Here is a 26109-nt window from a genome sequence, read left to right on the forward strand (position 1 = left end):
GTGTGACTAATCAGAATCCAGTCTGTGAAAAACATCAGTTTTGTTTCTAGAAACATCTGCTCACTTTGGGCTCTTCTAAAACATTGTGTGACAAAGTATCTCTAAGCAGCCTGAAGGACCATGACGTGTTCTACAGACCATCAAACTCAGCTGTTAGATTCCTGGCTTTTCTGTGCCATTTCTGTGCTTTGACCTAAACACACACACACACACACTCACACACAGTGAGAGGCTCTACTGAGTACACACTCCACAACTGTCTCATCTTCCTCCTCCTCCTGGTTGCTTTGGCTCTGATACTGTAACTGTAAATCTGCTCAGCACGGCTGCTTCATCAAAGACGTATAACAAACATGGGCTCATACTGTTGTTGGCTTTAAATCATAATTGTTGTAAACATTTACTCCAGGTTCAATGCGTTATTGCTGTCGAGAGTGACCGTAAAGTCACCTCAGAGAGCTGCTCGCTTTTATTGTCTGTGGTCTATCGGACTCGGCAGCGAGGAAACGTTTTATTTGATTTGGATTAGCTTCTCTCTAGATTAAAGCATTAGTAAACAGGGGGCCTTTTCATTTCTGCTGATTCGCTTCGGTGCTCCTTCTGTGTTCTGGGTTCTTCTCGGTTCTGCCTCGCTGCTCTGACCCAAACACACACAGTGAGGGGCTGTGCTGTGTCCACACTCCAAAACAATCTCCTGCTCTGGTTGCTTTGGCACCGAAGCTATTACTGTAAATCTTTGATAATCTAACTCTCCAAATGAAGCATCTATTAAGAGCCAAAAGTTCCTAAAATGAACCTCCTGGTAAAAACGTAAGCATTAAAGCCTACTAATTTATAGCTAATACATGATATGTCCGTGTATAAGCAATAATTGGCAACTGTAGAGTTTATTTAGAGTTCTAACTTCATGCTATTAGTGTCACCTACTTCTCTTTCTGTTTTCTATTTGTTATATAACTGGTCATAATAATGTGAACATCCCGTCCACAGATAATATTTTTTTTGCAGTGTCTCATTCAATACCCGAACCTGTTATGTATTTTCGTGTAATTTGACCAGTGGCAGCTCCTCCACAGAAACAATGCGTAATATCCAAACGTTTATCTTCATAAAATATTCATCTTCACAAAGCCCAATGATTCAAATATGTGCTATTTGGCAAATCTAAGCTGATATCCCATGTCATTTTTTCTTTGCCTACTTAGACCTTGTGCGCTCGTACTGCCCTATTTAGCTCAATATGAATATTATTACACCTGGTGGGAAAATAAATGGGAACGGCTCTGAGAGCTAATAGAGGTAGGAATCACACTGTCCCAAGGTTTCATCTCCAGGCATCAGCAAGATCTTATTTTTATAGCAAATATTCAGAATTATACCTAATCAAATGTAAAGGTAATGTATAATTTAAAAAAATGACATGAGATGAGCAAGAGTGTGGTTAAACAGTTTATTCATTACAGGATGCGTGACTCCATATGACAGCACAATTAGGAGTGCAGTGTTGCTAAATTATTGTCAAGTAGCTGACATTTCAGGCTTTGCTTACCCCCATCATTTGTATATTTCGAAATAGATCCCACACTGATCTGACAGGCACTTGGTTAACTGGCTCATGCTTAAATTTAGGGCATTTGCCATATCCTCTTTTACAGAGCAAGTTATAGTTATCTAACTGAGTAGTCGAGGGTTAACTGCCTTGATCCAGGGAGCAGTAAGTGGCAGCTTGGCAGTGCTGGGATCCAAACTCATAACCTACTGATCAGTAGCCCATCATTTGATTTGTGTTTCCAGTTGCATCCTGATGAATTGGCTCACATACCTTCTTTTCATCTTCACCTCATATATTAAACCATGTCTGCTAATGATGTCATACGCATAATCATAACACTTGCGGTGAGACTGTTGTTAAAACTGGAATTTTACTAATCACATAAATCAGAACACGGTACGATTCACACCAATACCGCATTTCAACCGTTTTCTTTTTGCTGTGCTCTTAGACGACTCCTGTACAGCTTGCTTTCGTCGTTCCGCTTGTTTTGGACATCGGCCTTCCCGTCCACGTGACTAATGCAGGACATGTGTTACACTTCAGGTCTCTTTTCACCAGGACGGATAAACACTCCGGTTACAGCACCTGCAATATGAGCTGCAGGTTTCTGGGCTCTGTACAGGGAAGAGGTACAGAGAGGAATAAAGACGGAGGGCAACACCACTGTAACATGACAAGAGCAGTAGAAAGAAAGAGAGGGAGAAAGAAAGAAACAAACAAGTAAACAAAGAAATGAAGCTGCTCTAAAACAAACGCAGACGAAAGATTTGAAAACATTTTTATTAAGTAATTAACAAGTGAGATAGAATAGTGTCTGAGCATTTATCTGTTAAAAGGGCCGATACTGTGATACAAACTGTTTAAGACTCTTTTCGCAAACTGAACAGGAACAAAAGCACTTATAACGGCTGCAACAAGTGATTATTTGATTTACTTCATCCTTCCTGTCAGTTCGAACCAGTCTGACCATTTTCCTCTAACGTCTCTCTTCAGCAAGGTGTTTCCACCTTCAGAACTGTCACTCAGTTCACGTTCTCAGTTGTTTATTCTGTGTAAACTTTGTAGACATTGATCTATATATCTGTCTCTCTCACTCGGGGCTGTGTAAATAATATATTCATGTTCTAGAGTGGGTATATATGTGTCTCTGTGTGTGTGTGTGTGTGTGTATGTGTGTGTGTGTGCACACACTGTGTGGCCAGTGTTGTTTTTTTATGAGCTGTTTAACAGCGAAGGCTGAACAGAGCCATTTAGAGAGAGCTGGGTGAAAGGAGCGAGGGCCGCTTGGGTCATAAAAGCATCGTGTTCGTTATGCCGTGGGAAGGACTGGACATGGAAAAAAAGGAGGGAGAGAAGAAGTGTGTAGAAATAAATCCAAGGCCTGTTAGTGATGCCTGGTCCTCTTTCTCTTTCTTACTCGGTCTCTCACTTCCATGCTCCATATTTAAAATGTGCTTAGGCTATATAGTCAGGGAAGGCAGTGGTACTAGTGGATTACTGTTTTATTATGTATAGCGTGTGTTTAATATTGTATATCTCAGTCCATCAGTGAATATAAAAAGACAATGAAAAGCTGCTGGTTACAGATGGTGTATAATATCACACTGTAAAGGTTCCTATTGTTTTAAGAGATTTCTAATAGGATGCAAATGTTTTCTATATTTTCCAATGTTAGGCATCAGGATGCTCCATCAGTAGCACAAATTGTCAAATACTATATGCTAATATAATAATTAGTGGTCAACTTATATAAACCAGGGTAAATATATAGACTGATATTTGACCGATCTTTAATTATCAGTATCGGCAGATTAATCTTCCTGTTTAGAAGATAAGTGACAAGCCAGACTTTTCACATACATTCTTCCTTATTCTGGATAAAAAACCTTTCACTCAGACCTAAAGCAAGGGTCTGTAGAATACAGACAGTAAAATGACCAGTCATCTTTCCCTTTTTATCATAACGTTACATAATGTTACACACAACAACACTCTGATGGGCAACAAACTCTTATTCAAACAGTAAGCTGTCTGATCCGCTGTGAAAGCTGGACGAAACCAGCACCTTCTTTTGCGACATAATGTGAAATGGTCATTATTGACTTCCTAGATTTTAAATCCAAATAGATAACCTGATAGTTATTTCATTTCATTTCATTGTCTGTACCGCTTATTCGATCTATCCTCGGGTCACAGGGAGCCTGTGCCTCTCTCAGGCGTTATCGGGCATCAAAGCGGGATACACCCTGGACAGAGTGCCAACCCATCGCAGGGCACACACACTATGGGCAATTTAGAGACTCCAATCAGCCTAGAAGCATGTCTTTGGACTGTGGGAAGAAACCAGAGCACCCAAGCATGGGGAGAACATGCAAACTCCACACACACAGTGAGCAGGAGCAAGACTCGAACCCAGGATGCTAAGGTTGTGTTACTTTGATTTGAGTGTGATTAGTGTTTAATCCGTCAGGTCCAATCAGGAATGTTTTTAATCTGTCGAAGGCCCAAGAACGACCTTGCAGGTGTCTGAATATTGAAGATGTTGATGTTGATGTGTAAAAGATTAAGCATAAAAACTGATTCAGATGATCTGCAGACATCTTCTGCAGTGACTTGTTGACTTGCATTTTCAATAAACTCTGATCTTAAACCCCCTTGTCTTTGAATGTATTGATTTTTTTAATACAGCGATTTCCCATGACACCATCTACTGTATATATTAGTGATTAATCATGTAGATCAAGCACTAATTTTACTCAGAGTTTGTTTTTTCATCAAAAGACATCAAATAATGAGTGTGCTTATTTCGCTTCAGCCACGCAGATGCCATGATAAGCCTCAAGGTAGAAAAATTAAGGGCCAAACATTTCTCCCTGTAGCAGAAACCTGCAATTATAAACAAGACATGGAAGCTCTGTCAGTGTGTCCAAGAAATTATTTTATTGTTGTTCAGAACAAGAAAGAAACAGTGTTCAACAGAGAATTCACAAACATTTAATTCAGCTCTGATTGTGTTGGGTTTAAACAGCAGGTGCAAGTGCACATGGGTCTGGCTTCTATCAACAAACGCATATTTAGCCGGAGGATATCTACTCCAACAGCTCTGGTAGTAGATTGGTGTGAGTTGGTTAGTGGAGGACTGAACCTCGACCATGGACTGGCGACCTGTTCAGGGTGTACCCCTGCCTTTCGCCCAATGTGTGCTGGGATAGGCTCCAGCAGATCCCTGTGACCCTAATTAGGAATATAGCGAGTATAATAAAACACAATAAAACACACACTACACACAATACACTCCGGTTTATACAGAACTCTCAATAAACTGAGATTTGCACAGGACTCATAAACACGCAGTTTTTGCACATAACAGTTTTTGCACATCAAATAGGTCTGTAACCTTAAACACTTGCCTTGCACATGACTTGTTTTTCATCTCATTCTCCATATTTATTCCTAAATCTCTGTATTTAGTATTTTTCTGATACATTTTCTTATATTGTTATATTCTGCTATATTTTGTAATATTTTATATTTTGTTATTTGATATATTTTTGTTATATTCTATATTTTGTTATTTGATATATATTTTTGTTATATTTCTGTACCCTAATTTGGGTATTTTAGAAATTATTTCTATATTTTATTATATTGTTATATTCTGCTATATTTGGTAATATTTTATATTTTTGTTATTTGATATATTTTTTTGTTATATTTTTGTACCCTAATTTGGGTATTTTTGTTATATTCCTTCCTATTTTATCTATTACCTGTGTTTGTGGATACTGCTGGAAGCTGTGAATTTCCCTTTGGGATGAATAAAGCATCTATCTATCTATCTATCTATCTATCTATCTATCTATCTATCTATCTATCTATCTATCTATCTATCTATCTATCTATCTATCTATCTATCTATCTATCTATCTATCTATCTATCTATCTATCTATCTATCGAAAATGGATGGATGGATGGATGGATGGATGAACCTCAGTCTGTTCCTCTACCCTCAAGTGTTTCACCTGTAATTTTTGAGCAGACAGTAAACAACAACACTTTCTGTGGTGTAGTAGGTAAGGCCGTGGGCTCTGGTGGGTGAGGTCTCTGGTTTGATGCTTTATGTCTTTGGTTAGATGAAAGATAAAATATTACTAGACTTCACAGAACACTTTGTTTAGCTCTGTTCATTTCCATGGTATAAACAGACCCACAATGACCTACTTATTATAACAAAAGCCCAGAATGCAGCATCACTACCTGTGGTTGCGTGGTTAGTGCCATGGGCTGTGGTGTGTGGTGGCTGTGGTTTGAGTCTCTGCGCCCTCATTCAGGGTTCTGAGACAAAAGTCCATTAAGCAACTAGCCAACTGTTCTGTAGTGGTTATGGCTGAGGTGTGTGTGAGGGCCCTAGTTCAAATCTGTGTCTTTTGGTTAAGCTCATGCTCACTTGGAGCACGTTATTAAGACAAAAGACCAATAGGTGAGAGAACTTTTCTATCCTGCAGTAGTTAGTGAAGTGACTTTTAGTGCATGACATCCTTGGTTTGGGTGTGCTTGTTTTTGTTTTAGCTCAGGCTCATGTTGAGACATTTATGAAGACAAAAGTTCCATAACCCTAAGGTATGTTTGTGGTGTAGTGGTTAGTGCTACAGGCTTGGGTGTATGAGGTTGAAGATTCAAGTCTGTCTGACGAAACTCTTTCTTTTGTGAATGCCTTCAGGTGAGGGTTAATTAGACCAAGGTGAAAAGGTGTTTAAAGGCACGAGTTAACGTGAGTTCTTGTGGCTCATATGGATGAGCACTGGCTTTGGATTGCACAGTTGTTTGTTCATTGCTTGGGTGTGTGCAAGATCCCTGTCTAAGCTTATTTTTTTAAATAAAGCTTTAGGTCAGGGTTAATTAGACCGTTTAAAAAGGAGCATGTTGAGCCACTCATCAAGACAAAAGTCCAATAAGCAATCATCACCCTAGACCTTGAGTGGTGTAGTGGTTAGTTGGCATGCTGTCTGGTTTGTGAGGTCCTTGGGTTGAGTCTTGGTGTCCTTGCTTTTGCTTCAGAAGCATGTTGAGTGCTTATTAAGACAAAAGTCCCATAAGCAGCAGTAAGTTGTCTGCTCCTGCAATAGTGTAGTGGTTAGTGCCTTGGTCTCTGGTGTAAGTGAGCATGGGCTGGAGGTTTTGTGATCGGTTCAAAACCCACACAGGACTCAAAAACAAGGTGAGTGAAAGGCAATTGCTTCATATGCAAGGTGGTTGGAGGGCACAGTGTCTGTAAACAAGATGGCACACACAAGATGCAGGGTGCCAGTAGCTGTAGATGAGGCAGCAGGTGCAAGGTGGATGGAGGGCACCAGAGCCAGCAGCCATAGACAAGTTGCCACATGCTGGAGGGCGCCAATGCACAAGTGTAAACAGTGTACACACAAGATGCCTGTGAGAAAAATGGCAAGGAGGGATAGAGAGCCCGCACAAGAAGGCTGGGAATGGGAAAGTGTGAAGAGAAGAGATGGCATAAGGCAGTGCATATAAAAGCTGGCCTGGAGGAGAGAAGTAGCAGACATTTATGCAAAAACAAATTAAGTGCAAACTACTGTTCTACTCCCCTTTCACATCCTTCATCTCCACTTGCTCCTCATCAAATCCCTTTCATATTGCCTTTCTCACCACTCCCATGCAGCTGCCCACTCACCTTTTACATCACTCAGTATGGAGTGTGGGCACAAGCCAGATTTAAACCAGTGATCTCTGAGCTGTGACGCAAGTATTTTACCACAAAACCCCCAAATCGCACACAAAATACTATAGCTCCTGGCGTCTTTGTCCTTTAAAATGACACCCAAAAGTGCATTAAAAAGTATTCACCCTATTCCCTGTTATATACCTAAATAAAATCTTTTAATTACAGAATTACATTTATATCTTGCTAATGAAGAATTACATTGTTGAAGATCAGCTTATGAATTTATCGCTCTATTTCGCCACCAGGTGGACAAACAGAGACTTAGCAGAGAAATATCAAAAATATCTCTTAAATTACATTGCACAAGACCATTTTAATTCAGAACACAGTTTCTTCTGGTGAGATAAGAGAACCTTTATCGTGCCTGTACGTCTGACACCCTGTTGTAAACGTGTGTGTGGTGGATAGACACAACTTGCCTGAGTGATGTAAAAACTACAGCTCTGCCGTCTCAGGTGATGCTCATGGTGACAATCCACAGAAAGCGGTGTGAGTGAGGATCCATCACAGTGGTGGCTTCATCACTGTACACATGCCATATGAAAGATTAAATTAATAAATAAAATACAATAAAATAAAAAGTATTATGAAAATAGATTGATATTTTTATATATTTAATATTTTAATATAATATTATAATAGTAAATTGAAATATAAAAAATTTAAAATGTTTTTTTTTTTAAATATTAATATTTTAATATAATATTAAAATATATATAAACTACTACTATCATCTGCAAAACTTATGATTAACAAGATTTGGCTTAACAGTTGAGTACTTACTAAAATTTAATTTAGTAAGTAATTTTAATTTAATTTTACTAAAATAACTTACTTATTAAAACAAACACTTAATATAATAATAATAATAATAATAATAATAATAATAATAATAATAATAATAATAATAATAATAATAATAATAATTCAAACATAAATTTCATAGACTAAACCTGGTACAATTAATATATAAAACAAATACACCTAAAGGCAATACAGTACAAAGCCATAATACTCCTGATATTTGACTGCAACAAAAACTGTGACTTATACTGTGCATTTCCTCTCATTAAGACTGCATTAATGTACCACAAGTTATCCAGCAAGTGATATTAGACTAACTTCTGAAATTTTTGCTCTTGGTTTCTAATATTTCTCATAATGGGAAACGCAGTCCATTTGCTTTACCTGGTTTGTACTAGCAATGTACTAGTTTGAAATAAACCCATGCTGGGAGTGCAAGGCTGTGCTCTGATTAAATCTGACCTTTACCTCTGTGGTGGTCTGTGATGCTTGAGTGGCAGATAGCCAACATGTGACCCGTCCTGACAGTTTTATTAGGGGCTGTCATCCTAGCACTTAGCGTCATGTTGCGTTTAGAAGAGAAAAAACAGAAAATAAGAGATTATACATAATTTTAAAGTAATAAATTGTGTCTTAAAAGCAATGACTCCTACGTCAAAAGGTCATGACAGACATTCAGAATTTCCCAGGAATGCCTGGCAGAAATAAAAGAAAGGCTGTAGTGGTCATAGTGTTGACTGCAGCATTGCGGACATTCTACCTGACGAATGAGTGACCAATACATAGTGACACGAGCTTCTGTCTGCCCAATGATCAATGCTTGGCCTTGTACACCCTTGACAGGCTTCTGCATAGTGAAGAGCTCTCTAGGGCTCTACAATGCAGTAACTCCAACCTGACAAATTTGTGGATAACTGGGCCATGGGCAAGCAATGGACAGTTTCCTTACAAATTTGCCCATGAAATAACCCATATCGGTCAACCACTAATATTAATAGCGGGTATCGTTTACCTTTCCAACTATTCTCTAATAACTTGCCCTCCCTTTGTGCCTTTATAACTCTCTCCAAACCATTTCATATCCCAGGCGCAGCGTTTGGATCCTCTGAGTTGTAACATACACAGCCTCCCCATTTCCTCTTGCCATATCTGTTATAACTCTGCCAGATGTCATACACTGCCTTCTCCAGATCAACTCTGGAATCCAAGAAAGATGGAAAGTTTTTTGGGTTTTTTTTCTGCTGATTATACCATATGTTTTGTATTGGTTTCTTGTTTCTGGGAAACTTTAAAATAGCGGTATGTTTTCCTTTTTTCCTTCAGAAATCATAAGGAAAGCAAATATTTGCATTGAATAAATACTCTGATAAAAGTTGAAGTATAGCATCACTGATTAAAGTAGAAAATTATAAACTATTCATTTATAAAAGAAAAATCCTTAATTTAAATCAATACACTCATTTTATTATCAGGGACTTGAAAATATAGTTCAAGCTACCTAGCAACAGCTTTATTCCCAACAAAGATGGAAAAAATTACTGAGAAATTCTACTGCATTAAGATCCAATAACATGATATGCAATACACAAGGAATGTGGACTGATTATGTAGTTACATCTGGATTGACATGGAAACCATTAAAAACCAGTAGATCTTGATAAACCATGTTTAACGGTAACCCTTAAGCCAATTCCTACTGGGATAAAACAAAGTCCCAGAAGTTGCAGGGTAGATAATGAAAATAAACTAGGCGGATGGTTTACAAAATAGTTTTATGCGGACCATCAAAACGAAAAAAGTAATCATATTGTACAATAAAAATGTATTCTTATTGCAGAAGGAGAAAACTTAATCTCCATTGCCCAAGCCAAGATATTCTTCAAATGGCACCGCATGGTTTAGAGAAAACAAAACTGAGAGAAAATCAAATGCAGGAGAGCTGGAGAGTCTGTAAAATAAACTAGTGTCAAGTTTTAGTGCTCTGTTTCCCTCTGTGTGTGTGTGTTTGTGTGTGTGAGAGAGAGAGACAGAGAGAGAGAGAGGTGTTTGGATTCATATACAGTGATTGAAGGAATTTGTCTTTGTATGTATGAGTCAAAACTTTGTCCTAAAGTGTGTGTGTGTGTGTGTGTTTGTGTGTAAATATGCATGAAGGATCCTCTAATCACACTTCCTATTCTCTGCAAATTGCAGTATTTGAACAATTGTGCCCTTTTTTGGATGCATCTCCCGTTTCTTTGTCCTTTATCACAAAGATCTTGGGGTAATTACAGGCGGTTATACAAACAGTGGACAGAGAGAGAGAGAGAGAGAGAGAGAGAGAAAGGGTGGGTCCTGGTCCAAAGAGCCAGTGAGTCTAGACTCCAGATGTGTGTCAATGGCCCCCATGGTCTTCAGTAAATAGTAGTAAATATCAGCAGCTTGTCATCGCTGTGGCCTTGCTTACACTACAGTAGCCCAGCAGTGTGTGTGTGTGTGTGTGTGTGTGTGTGTGTGTTAATGCTTCATCTCCATGCCCAGGTCATTATGTTGTTTCTGTCTCACCAGGCTCAAACTAAATTGTCAGTGTGCTGCAGCACAATTACAGATTCTCAGCCAAGCCTCTCTACCACCTTATAATCAAAAGTCTGACATTAGAATACAGTCTATATTCAAACGCTGTAATATGTGCTGACGCAGCCAGAAAATATAGCTGACAAATCTATTTGCCTGAACAGAGACATCTCAGGCGTGATCTTCCTACCCAGCATGCTCAGCATGCAGACACTACATTTATGAACATTTTGGGGGGAGGGAGGGCTTAGATTAGATTAGATTGTAAAGATGAGGTCATCCACATGCACTAATCAAATCATTCATAAACAAATGCACAAAGAAATACAGCAGTTAAAATGAATCATATGCCTGGTGCAGTGTAGTGAAATATTATGCAAAATGCCAATAAAAAATATATAACATTATATCAGTATATGTACTGATATTTCTAGATTGTAATTTATCAAAAGCTATAGAAATATATCTTTCGAACCCATCATCTCCTGGAAACCAACAAGCATGCAGTCCGTAAGGAGAAGTCATTCAAATATCTAGGTATTAACATCTAAGACCTCAAATAGGAAACAAACCCAACAGTCATAATCAGAAAAGTTCATCATTGCCTGTATTTGCCCTGGAAGCTGTCTCTCGACTATCTCAGTTTCACATATCCACCGTCGAGAGCTTTGTATCATCATCAGTAACGGTGTTGTTCAGCTCAGCATCCTCCGGTTTAAAGGCCAGACTGCAGGGAACTGAACACATTGCCTAGTCAGCAGCAGCTGTTGTTTCAGGAGCTGCATGTCATCAGAGCTAAGACATCAGCAAGCTTAAAAAAATCTCCATATACCACACCCAGGGACCTATCCGTTTGAGAAACTCCCTTCAGATAAACTGTATGGCTTTATAATAACAAGTACCACATGAATTGTTTTTTTTATCCACAACAAATATTAAAAGAGCAAATATCACCTTCAACAGACATGGTGATTGTGGTTTCTGTTTTGTTTTGTACTGTATGTGGCTTTCCTTTTTGTATTTCTTGTATAATGGACAATATTTGTTGAAGCACTTTTTGTTGATCTCTATGTTTACACGCCTGTGGCACATTCTATGTATTTGTTTGTGCTTATCTGGAAAGTGAAATTCTTGTGTATTTGTACGTTAGGTGAATAAACTGATGTCGGTTCGTATAACGTAGCAACCCAGTGCATAAAATCAGGCAGATATCTCTAGAGTTTACACAGAATGGTTACTGTAACTGAAATAACCACTCTTTACAACCATGGTGAGCAGAAAAGATCCCCTGAATGCACAACCTTCAGGTGGATGGGCTAACAACAACAGAAGGACACATTGGGTTTCACTTCTCTCAGCCAAGTGCAGGAGTCTAAGGTTACAGTGACCACAGACTCACCCAAACCTGTGGAATTAGCATGCACTTGGAAATGTGCTAGCTAAGTTGTCAAGGGAGGTATTTTACAGATTTTATATTTCATGGACCTTACATGTTGCCCTTAACATGTAGGCTAACATTTAGTAGATCTAATAACACAGTCGCTAACATCTGATCTTGGATAAAGTTAAGAGCTAGCAAGCAAAATAACACTACTGACAAACTCCATGCTGAGCAACATGTGCTCGGAATATTAATAATATCTAGTGATAATTGTTTGGATATGAAATATATTCTAAGTTAATCAACACTGATTAAGGAAACTGTACCTTTAAACTGGCCTGTATATTTAAAAATAACACTGCAGGTAATGACTGTGGGACCACCTGGTGGATTGGAGGCTATTGCTTTAAATGTAATAGCAAGGAACAAACTCAGGTGAATCAATGGCTCTTTGTTCATCTGTGAACATGGATATATTTACACTTTGCTCGTTATAAAAGCCAAAAGCATCCCGTGAATGCTGAATGGCCGGCCAGTTGCCTTGCATTCATAGTGTAAACAGCAACAAGGTGGTGCAACATTCAGCTGTTCAAACACGCTATGAGAAGACGTGAGTGGTGTGTGCGAGTGTGTGTGGGTGTGTGTGTGTTTGACTTGATCGGGGCTAGGATATGTACTGAGCAAACATAAGTAACAGCGATAGGCTTTCCACTGACCTAGATTTTGTTATTGTATGTACAGGTGAGTGTCAATTCATCCTCACTGTTACTATAGGACACACACACATTCCCATACAATAGCAAATAGAGGAATGTGATGAGGACACATACGCACAGACCCCCTCTATGTCATGGATATTTTGACACCTTCTGTGTGTTTTCCTTAGCCAAACTGGCGCAGGCAGAGGGCCTCACACACCCCACATTGTTGAATCCTGCGGTGAAACGCTGAGAAATTCTAGGTGATGCAAACACAATCTCCTTCTCCCCACCTGCTGTAATAAACGTAAATAGAGCTTTCAGAGCTGGATTAGTGAGTGCTCTTCTCTGCAAAAACAACACATTTGTCAGAACATGAAGACAGCTCGAATGTGCTAGGCTGCGCCGCTCAGGACAGACTCGCCGTAATACGGGTTCTGTGGTTACTGCTGACTAGCAGGAATGTGGGCAAACGAAAACAGAGACACATTGACAGAAGCTGTGTACATCTAATTCTGTCCGAATCAACACGTTTGGGTGAAGTACCACAGTATGCCATTATGTGTGCCACCCATATGTTCTTCTCACTGCTTACCATCCCACTGTACCATTGACCTGAGATGTCTATAATTCAACAGTGATACACTGGTAACATTGACTGTATCATACACAAATTCTATACATTGTCATGTCTTAATATCAAGACAAAAGCCCATTGATTCTGCAAACACCTAATGGTAGGAGAGGGTGTGGATATGTTTATACGTCAAAGGACAGGAACAGGTCTGTGGGGACAGTAAGGAAAAGTATAAAAAATCTACTACTACTAATAGTACTACTACTACTACTACTACTACTACTAATAATAATAATAATAACAATAATAATAATAATAATAATAATAATAATAATAATAATAATAATAATAATAGAGCTATGATTTCATTTTGGTTGCTGAGGTTAGGGTTATGGTTCGATTTAGATGGTAGTGTTGCATAAATTAATATGCCAATGGAAGGACCTTACAAGGATAGTAAAATGTGTGTGAGTGTGTGCCTTTGGAGGTTAAATAAAAGACCTAGGGAACGTGACAGGGACAAAACATTTTTTTTGCTTCAAATTCACTGACAATTAAAAAAAAATTATAATTCTATATTAAAAAGAAATTTATATCACATCTGAATGGGCAGTGCAGTGGTGTAGTGGATAAGTTTGGTGCCTAACCCCTCCAGGTTTACTGGTTTCCTCCAGATGTGATTTTCAGGTCAAATGATAGTGTAATTCCTCTGTCCACCACTTGGAGCGCTGTATTGCCACAAACAGGCTACAGTAAGAGTGAGAGTTTCGGGGAGTCTGAGACGAGGCAGATCTGAAGAGACATCTTTAGGTCGGCTCATTAGCGTGTGTGGGTGCATGTGCATCTGGGCTGCAGATAAAGTTGTTCAAAGGCCTAGTCACTTCTGGCTGCATGTTATCTCATCTGACCAGTGTGTCCTCCCCAAGGCCATGATGAGATCATAAATGTGTTTCTTTATTCATTCAGTCATGACCTCATACATTTTTAACTGTGCAACTAAGTATCAAGAAAACTCCCAAAACTTCAAGGGACCTTTTTTCTCTTTTTGTGTTTTGAGTGGGGATGCAAACTTCCTGGTAAAAAGAGAGAGAGAGAGAGAGAGAGAGAGAGAGAGAGAGAGAGATCATCCCCCTCATAAAACATAAAATCTCTTATCTGCCCCTTTTGTATTTGTGTCATTAACTAGTATCTCCTTCAATAGTGATAATATATGACAAGAAGTGCTTTACTAGATCTCTAGGCAGTTTTGGGTTGGTTCATTAGCAGGCAGATTAGCTAGCTAGGTTGATGTTCTTGACCAGTCTTTACATAAAATAAGAAAGCAAGATCATCCTCCTTGTAAATCTGCCCTCTGCCTTTATGTTTGTCATGATATTAGATATCTGTTACTGATGACCTTTATAAAAGAGCAAGGTGCTTCACAGAAAGATTAGCTAGCTAATCAATTGGTTTCAACTAATCATGTAGTTCTTGGACAATATAAAAATGATTTAGAAAAATATAACCCTCCTTAAAAAAAAATATTCACCCTCTACATCACTACTGAAGTTACGCTATAACTCCAGCAAGTATGTTTCCCTCTCTCTTGTCCTCTCTTCTTCTCTCTTCTCTTAACGTCTGTAAAAGCGTCTGCCTGATTGCTGGGATTAGCATGAGCGATTGTGCTACAATGTGGTTCCAATACAGCCTTAATCGCTGCAAACTGCCTCCAGCCCCCACAAGAACTCTCTCCTTCAGTCACTGTTGACACAGCTTCAGTGGGAATACCCCCCTCTCATCCTTCCACCCTCCCATCCCCTCCAGCCGTGAACCCCCCTTCCCTCTCTCTCTCTCTCTTTCTCTTTCTCTTTCCCTCTCTCTCTCACACACACACACACATCAGAAGCCAGCCATCAGGCCCCACACCTGGGCATGTTTGCAGAGGAAGAGGCCTGGGCGGGCGGCCCTCCATGCGCCTGTCGACTGGCTCCACGATGTCTGGCCAGCTGTGAGCTTGGCCTGCCCTAAACCCTCACAGAGGGGGCTGCACACACAGCTGGGGAAGGCATGCTTCCCGAAACACACACACACAGTGTGTGTGTGTGCGTGTGTGTGTGTGTGAGAAAGAGAGAGGCACTGGAAGGAGAATGGAGAGAAAAAAGAAAGAGTTATTTAGGTTATTTAAAGGCCTGAGTGCTGTCTCTGCTGCATACTTGAATACATGTTTGCTTAAAATTTTATTTTCCAGATTTATAAGGATTATTGCGTGCATACAGACTTAAATGAGTGATGATAATTATTGCCACGTTGTGCCTTGGACAATCTTTAAAAGATTGCCATAATCAAAATGTTACCAAAAGAGGCGAACGAATGTTTTCTGCATATTTCTACACTGCACTGTTGATGTGAAAGGAGTTTGCCGATCATATGTACATCAACATCGCTTTTTAACTTCTGCACAAAAGCACTCTTTTTGAGGCATGGCTTTCGTCAATTAACTTTCAACCAAATCATAAATCATGCGCATAAAGAGTTTCTCCAGGGACATATTGCAATTATTTTGTAACCTTTCTGATTTTGGATGTGGTTTTTTTGGAGCTATGGTTTACTGTACCAGAATGAATCTTAAATCAATCCCTTATTGCTCATGAGGTACACAGTGTGATTGGCCTATAAAAAAAAAAAGAGGTTGACTCATTCAATCCAAATGCAATAAAGTTTTTTTTTTTTTGTTCTGAAAATCAAAACAAGGCATCTAGTCTCCACCACTGTCTCGAGTTACATCTCAAAAAAACCACATGCCTTTATGAGATTGAACGGTAATAATTGTTCTCATTCTTTATGGTCCAATTTTATGACTGAACAACAGTGTAAATGGAATCCCTGACTTTCCCTTTCTCTCAGTCTCTCCATCTCAGCCTCCACATTCCTCTATTGTACTTTCTTTCTCCACTGGACAGACCCCGGGGCTGTATATTATACAAACAGAGCAATAAGGACATTTTGGGCTGTTTAATTTAGACAGATTAATAAGATCTCCACTAGGCAAGAGCTATTTTCAATTTGTGTCAGCTGAATCACGAAGACCAAATATTTACATTCACTTTTGTTCGCTTAAATGTATTCCTGAGCTCCTATTTTCACTTTTAACACTGATGTTATAATTAAGGGAGTGTAAATAACAATGACAGATTATTATCTGAGAGTGAGCTATAAAGATCTGCTGATTGGCTCGAGGGTGTGAACGAGTAATGCCTTTCTCGGGCCCTGCTATACACGTACAAAACCTCTCATAGCATATAGAAAAATCCTACTCTGTAATTAGTTCTCATCAGTAATTCATCCCTATTGTTTAGTCAACTATATAATACACGATTCACGTTCTTCCCTTGAGACGCTTACTACATATGACTGTCCCAAATGGCTCCTTGTGTCTGGTGTCTGTGATGGTGTGTGTTTGGGGAGTTCAAACAAAATTCCTCACAGCTAGATCTCCCACATGCCAAGTCTTCATCGTGTCCCTCATACGCTCCTGCTGTCGCACACACTGGCTCACAGACACACAGCCCTAGGAAGCAGATGGGCACAGCAGAGGGACAGCAGGACAACACATGGTGGGAGGTTGTGTCTGTGTGTGTGAGGACCATGTGGAGGAATGTACATCCAAGTGTATCTCTCACTAACCACTACAGCACTGTGCCTCAGAGTAATTACAGACAAACTCAGTGCATATTACAGAAATTCCATACAAACACATTTTATTTCTTCTTCTGTCTGGGTTACCTCTTGCACACACACACACACAAATTGGACATTGCGTCCTGTTCAGTGCCCGCCTCCTGCAGAGCTGCTGACCTCCCCATCTTCAGCATTCCAGCCCAATATGTCCAATTTACCACAGATGGGACTGTGCTATTGTACGTGCCAAATATAGAATAACAGTTTTGCTGCTTTAAAGTGGCGTAAACTTTGAACCGGACAGCCAGCTGCGGCCTGCTGAAAAGAATAGAATAGACACCCGGAGTATGAGAGGAACTTCTTCTGTCCTAACTTCTCCCAGACTATTTTGAAATAGTGTTGGCCATTTGCATGTTTAAATCTTTACTAAAATACGCCAAGCATTCAGCGGTCAACACACGTTTGGAAATGGCCTCTGGTTCATGCGCTGCTGTGGTTCTACACACTTGACAGAGATTGCTGAACCCAGGTCACTTGCTACATATTGCAGGAAAATGGAAAAATCAACAACAAAGTGGAGAGGAAGAAAAAAAAAGGACAAGACATTACTGCAAGAGTGTGTAAAAAACGAAAATAGGAGAATTCCCTGAGCAAAGCGGAAAGTGGGAATTATCTGCACAGCTGTCCGTACGGCAGGAAGCCGACCTCGGAGAGAGGAGCCTCTTCAAGGCCTGATCACAGAGGCATGGCAGGAAGTCCCATCAAATGACAGGAAGTGAAGGCTGCGGAGAGGAAGTAAGCCTGGAGCTTCGGCTCCAGTGAGTCTGGAGCCCTGAAGCGAGGGAGGAAAGGAGAGAGAGAGATAAAGGGAGAGCGAGACAGAGAGAGAGAGAGAATGAGGAAAGAGAGAAAAAAGGGATGGAGAGAGAGAGATTTAGGGCGTAGTGATGTTAGTGGCAGCTGTTCCCACACTCCCAGCTGTGTGTTGTTATTCCCTGCCTTGTAAAAAACACACTGGCACCAGAAGGACAGCCTGCTGTCGCCATGGAGCTGCCTGGTCACCACGGTGCATCTCCGTCTGTCTCCTTGCGGCAACAGATGTCTGATGTGTGATGTGTGATGTGCTCCCAGCAGCCTGTGTGTGTGTGTGTTCTACATATTTACATCACATGTGCTAAAGCAATTCCAGCGGCTTTCTGAAGTTAGATGGTTGCGTTCGGTTTTCACCCATGTCTTACCCACATTAAGATCGTTACACTGACTCATTAAGGAAACAACTGAGCACATCTATATTTGGGATCTGGGCTATTTTGAGCCCAATTTTTCACAGAGAGAATTCTTTGGGAACTTTATAATGCCTCAGGCTCCACTAAAGTTTGTTAAATACACTCTAAAGCTGGGTTTGTCATTTTTTTAAATTTTGTTACAGTGTACAGTTGGAAATTCCAATTACCATTATCAAAATGATTATATTTCATTACGTCGTAGACCTATATGACTTAAATCTGAAAACAAGCTAGTGTTAATTTCAATAGAAACGTTCCGTGGCTGGGTTTCCATAATCTTCAGAAATTCTCAGTGAAAAGGGTTGCTCCGAGCCCCTGCTTTAAAGCATATGCTACTATTTGTATCCATATCCATGACATGCTAAAAGCATCACACCACCAGTATTCTTCTGTCTCGGCAAACGGCGACTGGGGAAATGGTGATTAACATTTCAATAGCAAGTGTCACTTCAGAAGACTAGGTGCTAACATGGCTAGGGGAATATAGTCAGTGTGAACTGCTCGGGCTATACTACGAATACAGTGGTTGACTCGTTTATAGTTTAATGGTGACTGATGGTTACAGTCACATGTGCCTGGCACAAGGAACTACAGCGTCTTCCTACAATACCAGTATCCAGATAAAACATTTTAAACATAAAACTCAGCATGAGGTCTTTTAGCACACATCAGCAACCAACGCTACAAATCGTAGGAGGGTGAAAATAACAGCTTCTTGATGATCAGCCACTATCAGGGCTTGATAACAAGAGAGTCATGTGACTTTTTCTTTTTAAGACACACCAGACAAACATAACCAGAACTAAACGAAACGTTCTGTGATTGATGAAGACGCAAGATATTCATTTTGGTATCTTTATCAATACTGACAAGCACCAAAAACATGTGCTTGTACTCTGCCCTAAAAAAATTACTGCTGCATGCTTTCTCTTAACATAAGTACATGCTTTATTTTACTCTTGTCTTTTCATTGATGTAGGATATTGGCTTGGAAGAAGGCCTGGAGGAAGCCCTTGAAATGAGGCTGTGTGTGTGTGACGTTCACATATGGTGATATCTGAAATGTGGGTAGAGCCGTGCATAAAACCTCTGTGTCGAATAAATAATGAATAGTGAATGGATAAGGAATGAATAAGGAATAGGTTTTTTTTTTTTTCCCCCAACGATCCATTTGTCATCTGTAGCATCTGACCACAGACTTTTAAATGTCTGTACAGAGAAAAGAACAGAAAAGCAGCATACATACATGCTTATGATCATAATAACACTGACTCAAAACACAAAATCCAAAGTGTTACAATGGTTTTTTTCGTCTGTGGTTGACAGACACGGGGCAGCGGACGAAAATTGTGCCGACGTAGGTTGTTTATTCCATTTGGCAACATAGGAGCAATACAGATGTACTAATACTTCTAAAGGAATCCATGAACTTCTGCAACACTAACATGTTTATAAGCTGTCTCTTCGAAAATGCTGAGCGTTGCAACAAAACGTACAAAGAACTTCCTCTGACTAAGTCATTCACATTTCTATGAAAGTACATGATTCATATAAGCGTTGATTGTTGGAATTTCCATTATAAAGTTCTCTCGAATACCAGAAATCTCTTGAGACTTCACACTTCCACACATGGACCTGTCCAGAGCTGGGGTGAGGGGGTATCAGAGGTGCTAATGGGCTAAGTGAAGCGCTAATTGTTCCCTATTCATGGCTCTCTCCGAAAGCATAACGGACAAGAGCCTCAGAGAACAATGGCTAATTACAAAAGTCAGTGGCACTTGTCAAGACAGCACCTCTGTTTACTTGAGATAAGGACCTTCCACAATTCCCTGCTTTTAGGAATCTGCCTGTTTCCGAAGACGCAGAGACACCATGGAGACACCAGGGATCTGTGTGTGGTACGATTAGAGGTCACATAGAAAAGAAATGAAAATTAAGCAGATTTATCACAGAGCAGCGCACAAGGACAAACCAAGGACAGACGGCGATACCTTTCAGGTTGTAATCAGTATACCTCAAGCAGGAGCCATAATACTGGGATAAAGAGACATATCTGTAGTACGGCGTACTGATAATATTTCACGTTTTGTAATAATCCACGCTCTGCAAAATAATTATAATCATAACAATACTAACAACCCCCCATATACTCATACACTCACACAGATATGGGTTCTTTCACATGCAGATAATTAGCTCGATGTCCCACTCGATTATGTCTTTGGTATGTCAAAAACATGCTTTATCCCCCCTCTACAACCTGGGTCATTTCGAACTCATTTCAAGTGAAGTCTTTGATCACAACGCCGAGTTGCCAGTAACCGCATTCAAGGCGCTCACAAAGGAGGAAGAGCATTTTGTCCAGAAGAAAAGCTAGGTTTCGTTCCCAAAGAAAGCTGGAGTTTAGCTCCTTCCCTCTCGGCACCATTGTTATGTTAACAGCGCAGTGGCTAAAGAAATGAGCCATTAGCATGTGAAGAAGCCTCTACATCAGAGGACCATACAGAAAGACAAGCTCTTGTTTCCCTCTCCATCACTTTTGGTCATTCATTCACCCCTTCTCATTCAACTCCCTTTTCCCTCCTGTTCTCTCTCTCATTCCTGCTTTTATTATGTTGTTTGTTTCTAAAGATCTACCATCTGCTAAGGCGCTTCTATGCCTTTATGAGATATGGCACATCGTTTCTCTTTCCAAAAGTTGGTTAAATATAGGTACCGGCTGGAGACAATATTCATTGTTAATCACAGGCCAAATTATTAATATTATTATTATTTTTTTTTGCATGGACTCTTTCTATTACAGGATCACTAAATGTATGCTTCGGAATGAAGACGAATTCATCATGCGCATGGCGTCAGAGGGTGGGTTTAACTGGTGACAGATGTGGAGACCTGGGGCCTATACATGTGTGTAGATTGTGTGTGTGTGTGTGTGAAGTTAGATGAATATGAGCTCTGAATATGACTATTTTCCACTCCTGAAACACATTGTCCGAACAGAGACTAGTAGATGCAGAATTATTGGTTTAAGGACATATGGTTCTGCTTGTGGATGGAAAGCTTGTGATTCAGAGCAGAGAAAAAAAAAACCACAGCTGTTTTTTTGCTAATATTAAGTTCCTAAGGTTTAGATTTATATTAGATCCATCTAGAAAATACTGTAGAAAAAAATAAAGTTGTATTTTAAAGATACCGAAATGACAAATTTTGTAAATGCATCTTGTTTTTATCTGTTAACGAAGGTAATGATGATATTCTTAAGGATGACAGCTAGTATCAGCTGGTATTCTGTTACAAGTAGCAGAGCCTCTATAAGCATCCATCAGTTAGTGTTGCTTTGCTTTCTTGCCCCAATTGTCACCTCTTCAGTTTTGTATTAGTGAGAGCTTAACGCAGCTCCGCTAGCTAGCATCCCGTTTGCTAGAAAAGGACGAGAAATAATAAAAGGAACAAAGTAATTCCAACACTAATTAACCACATCCAAATGGTGAAACAAGTTCCTTTCTACAAATCAAACTGACAAAAGAAGTATGTTGAATATTAAATATGTATTTACGATAAATGTATCCTGAAATACTATACAAGCCTGGGTCAGGTGTGACAGGAGTGTGTTAATGCTGACACACAGCCTGTTCTTCTCCAGAGGCTACAGACAGCTGTGTGAAGCGTCAAAGTCACCCCACATACACACACACACTCACACACGCACAATTACTCACTCGGTGGAGAATGTAATCCTGGAAACTCAAGAGTCATGCTGTTTGTTTTGTGTGTGTGTGTGTGTGTAACGGTAAACACTCAAGACAGCTGGGCCGGTGGGAAGACGGAGGAATGGTTGACTGGTCATTTGCAACATGTACCTGTGATTTCTGCTGTGGTGAAACGTCACAGAGAATGCCTTCAGCGGCCACAATGAGTCAACACACACACACACACAGGCGGTGTGTAAAATAGGGAGGATGACTCAGTCCTGCACCTGCTAGGGCGTCAAGACATTTTTCTCAGCAATAACACTTAGAAGGGTGGAGCGAGGGCGTGAGGGAGGGAAGAGGGAAAAGCACAGAAAGAAGAGTGCACGAGAGAGAGAGAGAGAGAGAGAGACAGAGAGATGTGAAATCACACTGTATTTGTAGTTATACAGCTGGACTATGTAAAAGTGAGGCACGCTCAAACAGGAAGCACACTTTATTTTTGGGCCTTCACTCATAAAAGAGAGGGGTTTTTATAAAACTTGGAGGGAGTGTATTGTATAATATTAATATGCTTTTGGAGAAAAAAACATTCTTTAATATTTGTATATGTATTTGTATTCAGATTACACACTAGGTGCTATTTATTTATTTATAAATCTATTTCTTTCCAGGTTTTATTTTTTTATTCTTTTTTTTTCTTTTTTTTTTTTTAGTTTTTATTATTTTTCAAAGAAATCTATTTCCAAAAATATCAACATGTAAAAACTTTGTAAAAACTCTCTCTGGTGTGACTTTGTTTTGTTCACATCCCATGGGATCCAGGCCGTGATGCACACTATGGTCATCCAGATGCCCTGTGGGTTTGTTTTTGTTAAGTTCTGGTCAGTCTGAATAATCCATTCATATAACCTAATATCCAACAGACACTGGTGCATATATACTGCCAGCTGAGTTTTACTAAATTGCAAAACACACCATAATGCCAGATCCAGAAATTAATGCTTTCTTTTTCTTTGTGACGCAAGGGCTACACTAATTCTTCACACTGATACTGAGTTACAATCAGAGGATACCTGGTGCAATGAGGTAAGTCTCAGCAAAGTGTGTCAGCCTCCAACAATTAATAATTCATAAGCATGAGGCCATGCTGGGTATCATCTGGAGCACATATACGCAAAATAATTTCTTAAGTATCGATTGGGCCGAATTTACGAAATGATGTCACTTGTAATTGTGTATGCCACATCCATCTACAAACATCTCTGCCCCAATGGGTGATGGCATGGCTTTCCTCAACCCCAATTACAGCAAATCATAGCCATTCTGCCAGTCTGTCATATTACCTGAGCAGCAATTTGAAAAGATTTGGTCACTGGCGTCATGAAAGAGGCATGCGTTAGGGAGGTGATGGAAATGAGCTCTGACTAAATTGGGTGAAAATACATTGGGTAATAGTGGAAAACATCGCTGTGTGGCATGTGGTTGTGAGCGTGAGACTTAGTCTCACAAGTATTATAACACGCATAGCCTCCAATAAAACAAACTAGCGAGCCGTAAGAAGATTGTAAATAAGTCTGTATAATGGGTTTGTTTCGAAGTTCTAGTCGTCTATGGCGAGACATCCTTGAAAAGCGCAGCATCAGGAACTATGAGGCTGATTATTACTGTGTGTGGTCCAGGCCTCACACAAACCCGAACGCAGGAGTTAAGTCTTCCATCAGTGGTCCCACCACCTGTGTTTTAATATAAAAATAAAGGCTGAGGAGTGATGCCACTATGTGTGTGTACATACATATGTGTGTTTGATTCCTCATGTGTTGAAGCCACTCGTAGGTGTAAAGATATAGCATATGCTTCATGTGTATATGTGTATCGGAATGTGTGTGTGCACATGAGAATGAATTTGAAGGGGGGGGGGGCTCTTCTGGTTGCCAAGCGCACGCCATATGGGCGGCCGGTGAGGGTGTAGCTGAGGTTTGTTCCCAGAATTGATATGGTAATGAGAGTGGCTCTCTTTCACTAAGCACTGGAGCTTCATTCTAAAGCACACACACACACCAAACAGGCTGTGGTACAGGCCACCTCCACTCCACGCAGCTTTTCCAACAGGCCTAAACCACCTGTTTGATTTTCCCATGGAGGGAGGGAGCGAGAGAGAGAGAGAGAGAAAGAGGAAGGGAGGGTTGAGGAATGTGTCCTGCTTTTGTCACAAAGTGTCTGCTTCCCTCCATTCTCTTCCTTTACATTCCTGCTAACGCCCCTCCACACACATAAACACACACAAAAGCACAAAGCAACAAGTGGCACTGAGCTCACAGATGGACGAGAGCACAGATGTAGAGACACTAGAAACACGTGAGAGCACACATACCGCACTCGCGTCTTCTTTTGTTACTGTAAACAGCGAAGACTGTAAAAACGAGAAACGAGCATAAAAATTAGGACGTCCTCCTCTTCCAGTTTTAGGTAATCACATTCTCAGCAGTGTGCGTCAAGGGTGAAATATTTACATGATTTGAAGACTTTTACTTAACATACAGACTTGTATTTGTATTTAACATACAGACTGTCACTGCATTGATTTAATACTGTTTATGTGTGCATTAAATATAAAACAGTTCTTTCTGTTGGAAAGTTTGTGATTTTTTATTTTGTAGTTTATTTTTTTATTTTTTAGATGATAAATAGACTAAATTGGATGATCAATGACTTCAATGCGAATGAAATTCTCCATAATCAACAGTTTCAGGATCTTCATGTTGAGTTCATCTTTGGTGAACTTCACATCACTCACGACCAGAGATAACAGCACTCTTTACCGGGATTTCCTCATTCTCACCACAACATTGCTAGCCACATCAAAAATGCTTTGTCATGGCTAAATTGCTAACTGCCTTGAAATGGGGGTCTTTTTCCCCTTCACCAATTTTCCGGTCCCGCCTATGTCCCAAGGCGACGTGAACTGCAAATGTTTAGCGTGACTACATCTTTATAGCGATCCGCATGTCTGTGGCATGTTACCCGCCATCGAAATTTGATATTACACATATGTAGACCAGGCACAGTGTTTTAATGCCCCAGCTCTATTCATCATTAAGGTGCGTTATACCATTAACATGTCTGTGTGTGTGTGAGAAAGACAGCTATAATCACTAAATGAATGATTACAAAGTGACCTACACTGCAGTGGCTTGAATAAGTAAGTACTCACCCCTTTGGAGATCATGTGACACTTTAATTGCACTTCTTTCACCCAATTATGTCCTTTCTGATGGCAACTACAGCTGCACCTGAACTAGTTTACAGGTTTCACAGCAACAACAGTGAGTATTTATCTTTATCTATTAAGGACAGTTTTGTGTAGATCCATGAAGTATTATATAAATAATGTTCATTTATGTTAACACTACACAATGAGGAAAAGTTTAAGGGGGTAAATACTTATGCATGGTAGCTGTTTATGGTTTAAACGCTGAGAAAGGCATTTCTCCGCTGATACGCCCGTGTGTGTGTGTGGGAGACAGGACAGAGATATGCTGCTGTACAGATGCTTGAGGAAGCAGAAAGCGATGGGAGTGTGTGTATTTATGCCGAGGATGCATTCCTTCTCTGGGAGAGTGCACAGGGGTTCACAGACAGGATGCATCCTAACCATCCATCCTGCTCTCTCTGTACTACATATGTACAACATAAGATCCTCAAACCTATCCTCATATGTTGTAGACGAGCGTGTTTAACCTCTGGTCCTGATGGGTGTCGTCTCTACCAGGATGGCCACGCCTCCATCCACAGGGCATGGTAATTTGAATGGTTGTGATGAAAATGGATGAAAAAAACGAAATAAATCATAGACCATGGGCTTCAGACTCGACAGATATTAATCCAACTGAACATGTATGGAAGATTCTGGAGCAATGTGTTACACAGCGCTCTCCAGTACCATCACCAGTTAAAGGAATATCTGTTGGAAGAACAGCGTACATCACTCAGTCAACCTCCAGAGACTTATTTCATCATGGCCCAACACCTATCATGTTAGTATCACTGCTGTGGTGAGAATCATCCACCTCCCACATAATATCTGGTCAGCGAAGGTCCGGTGGTGGTCCGTGCAACAGGAGGCTGACAAACTGAACATAGCCACAGATGGGCTACAGTCAGTAAT

At 40.1% G+C, this 26109-nt stretch overlaps 1 long non-coding RNA gene across 2 annotated transcripts; it reads right to left on the reverse strand.

Annotated features, from left to right (window-relative positions):
• Positions 1-4430: 4430 nt before the first annotated feature.
• LOC131342283 (uncharacterized) lies at positions 4431-25392 on the reverse strand. Of its 2 annotated transcripts, none has more exons than XR_009203013.1 (3): positions 25156-25392; positions 8569-8654; positions 4431-7820 (listed from the first exon to the last, which is right to left on the reverse strand). It is a non-coding gene; the product is annotated as an uncharacterized LOC131342283 (long non-coding RNA). The 2 variants fall into 2 exon arrangements; XR_009203012.1 differs by lacking the exon at positions 25156-25392 and adding an exon at positions 21972-22098.
• Positions 25393-26109: the final 717 nt, after the last annotated feature.

Source organism: Hemibagrus wyckioides, linkage group LG21 (assembly GCF_019097595.1).
Source record: "Hemibagrus wyckioides isolate EC202008001 linkage group LG21, SWU_Hwy_1.0, whole genome shotgun sequence".
Lineage (NCBI taxonomy): Eukaryota > Metazoa > Chordata > Actinopteri > Siluriformes > Bagridae > Hemibagrus > Hemibagrus wyckioides.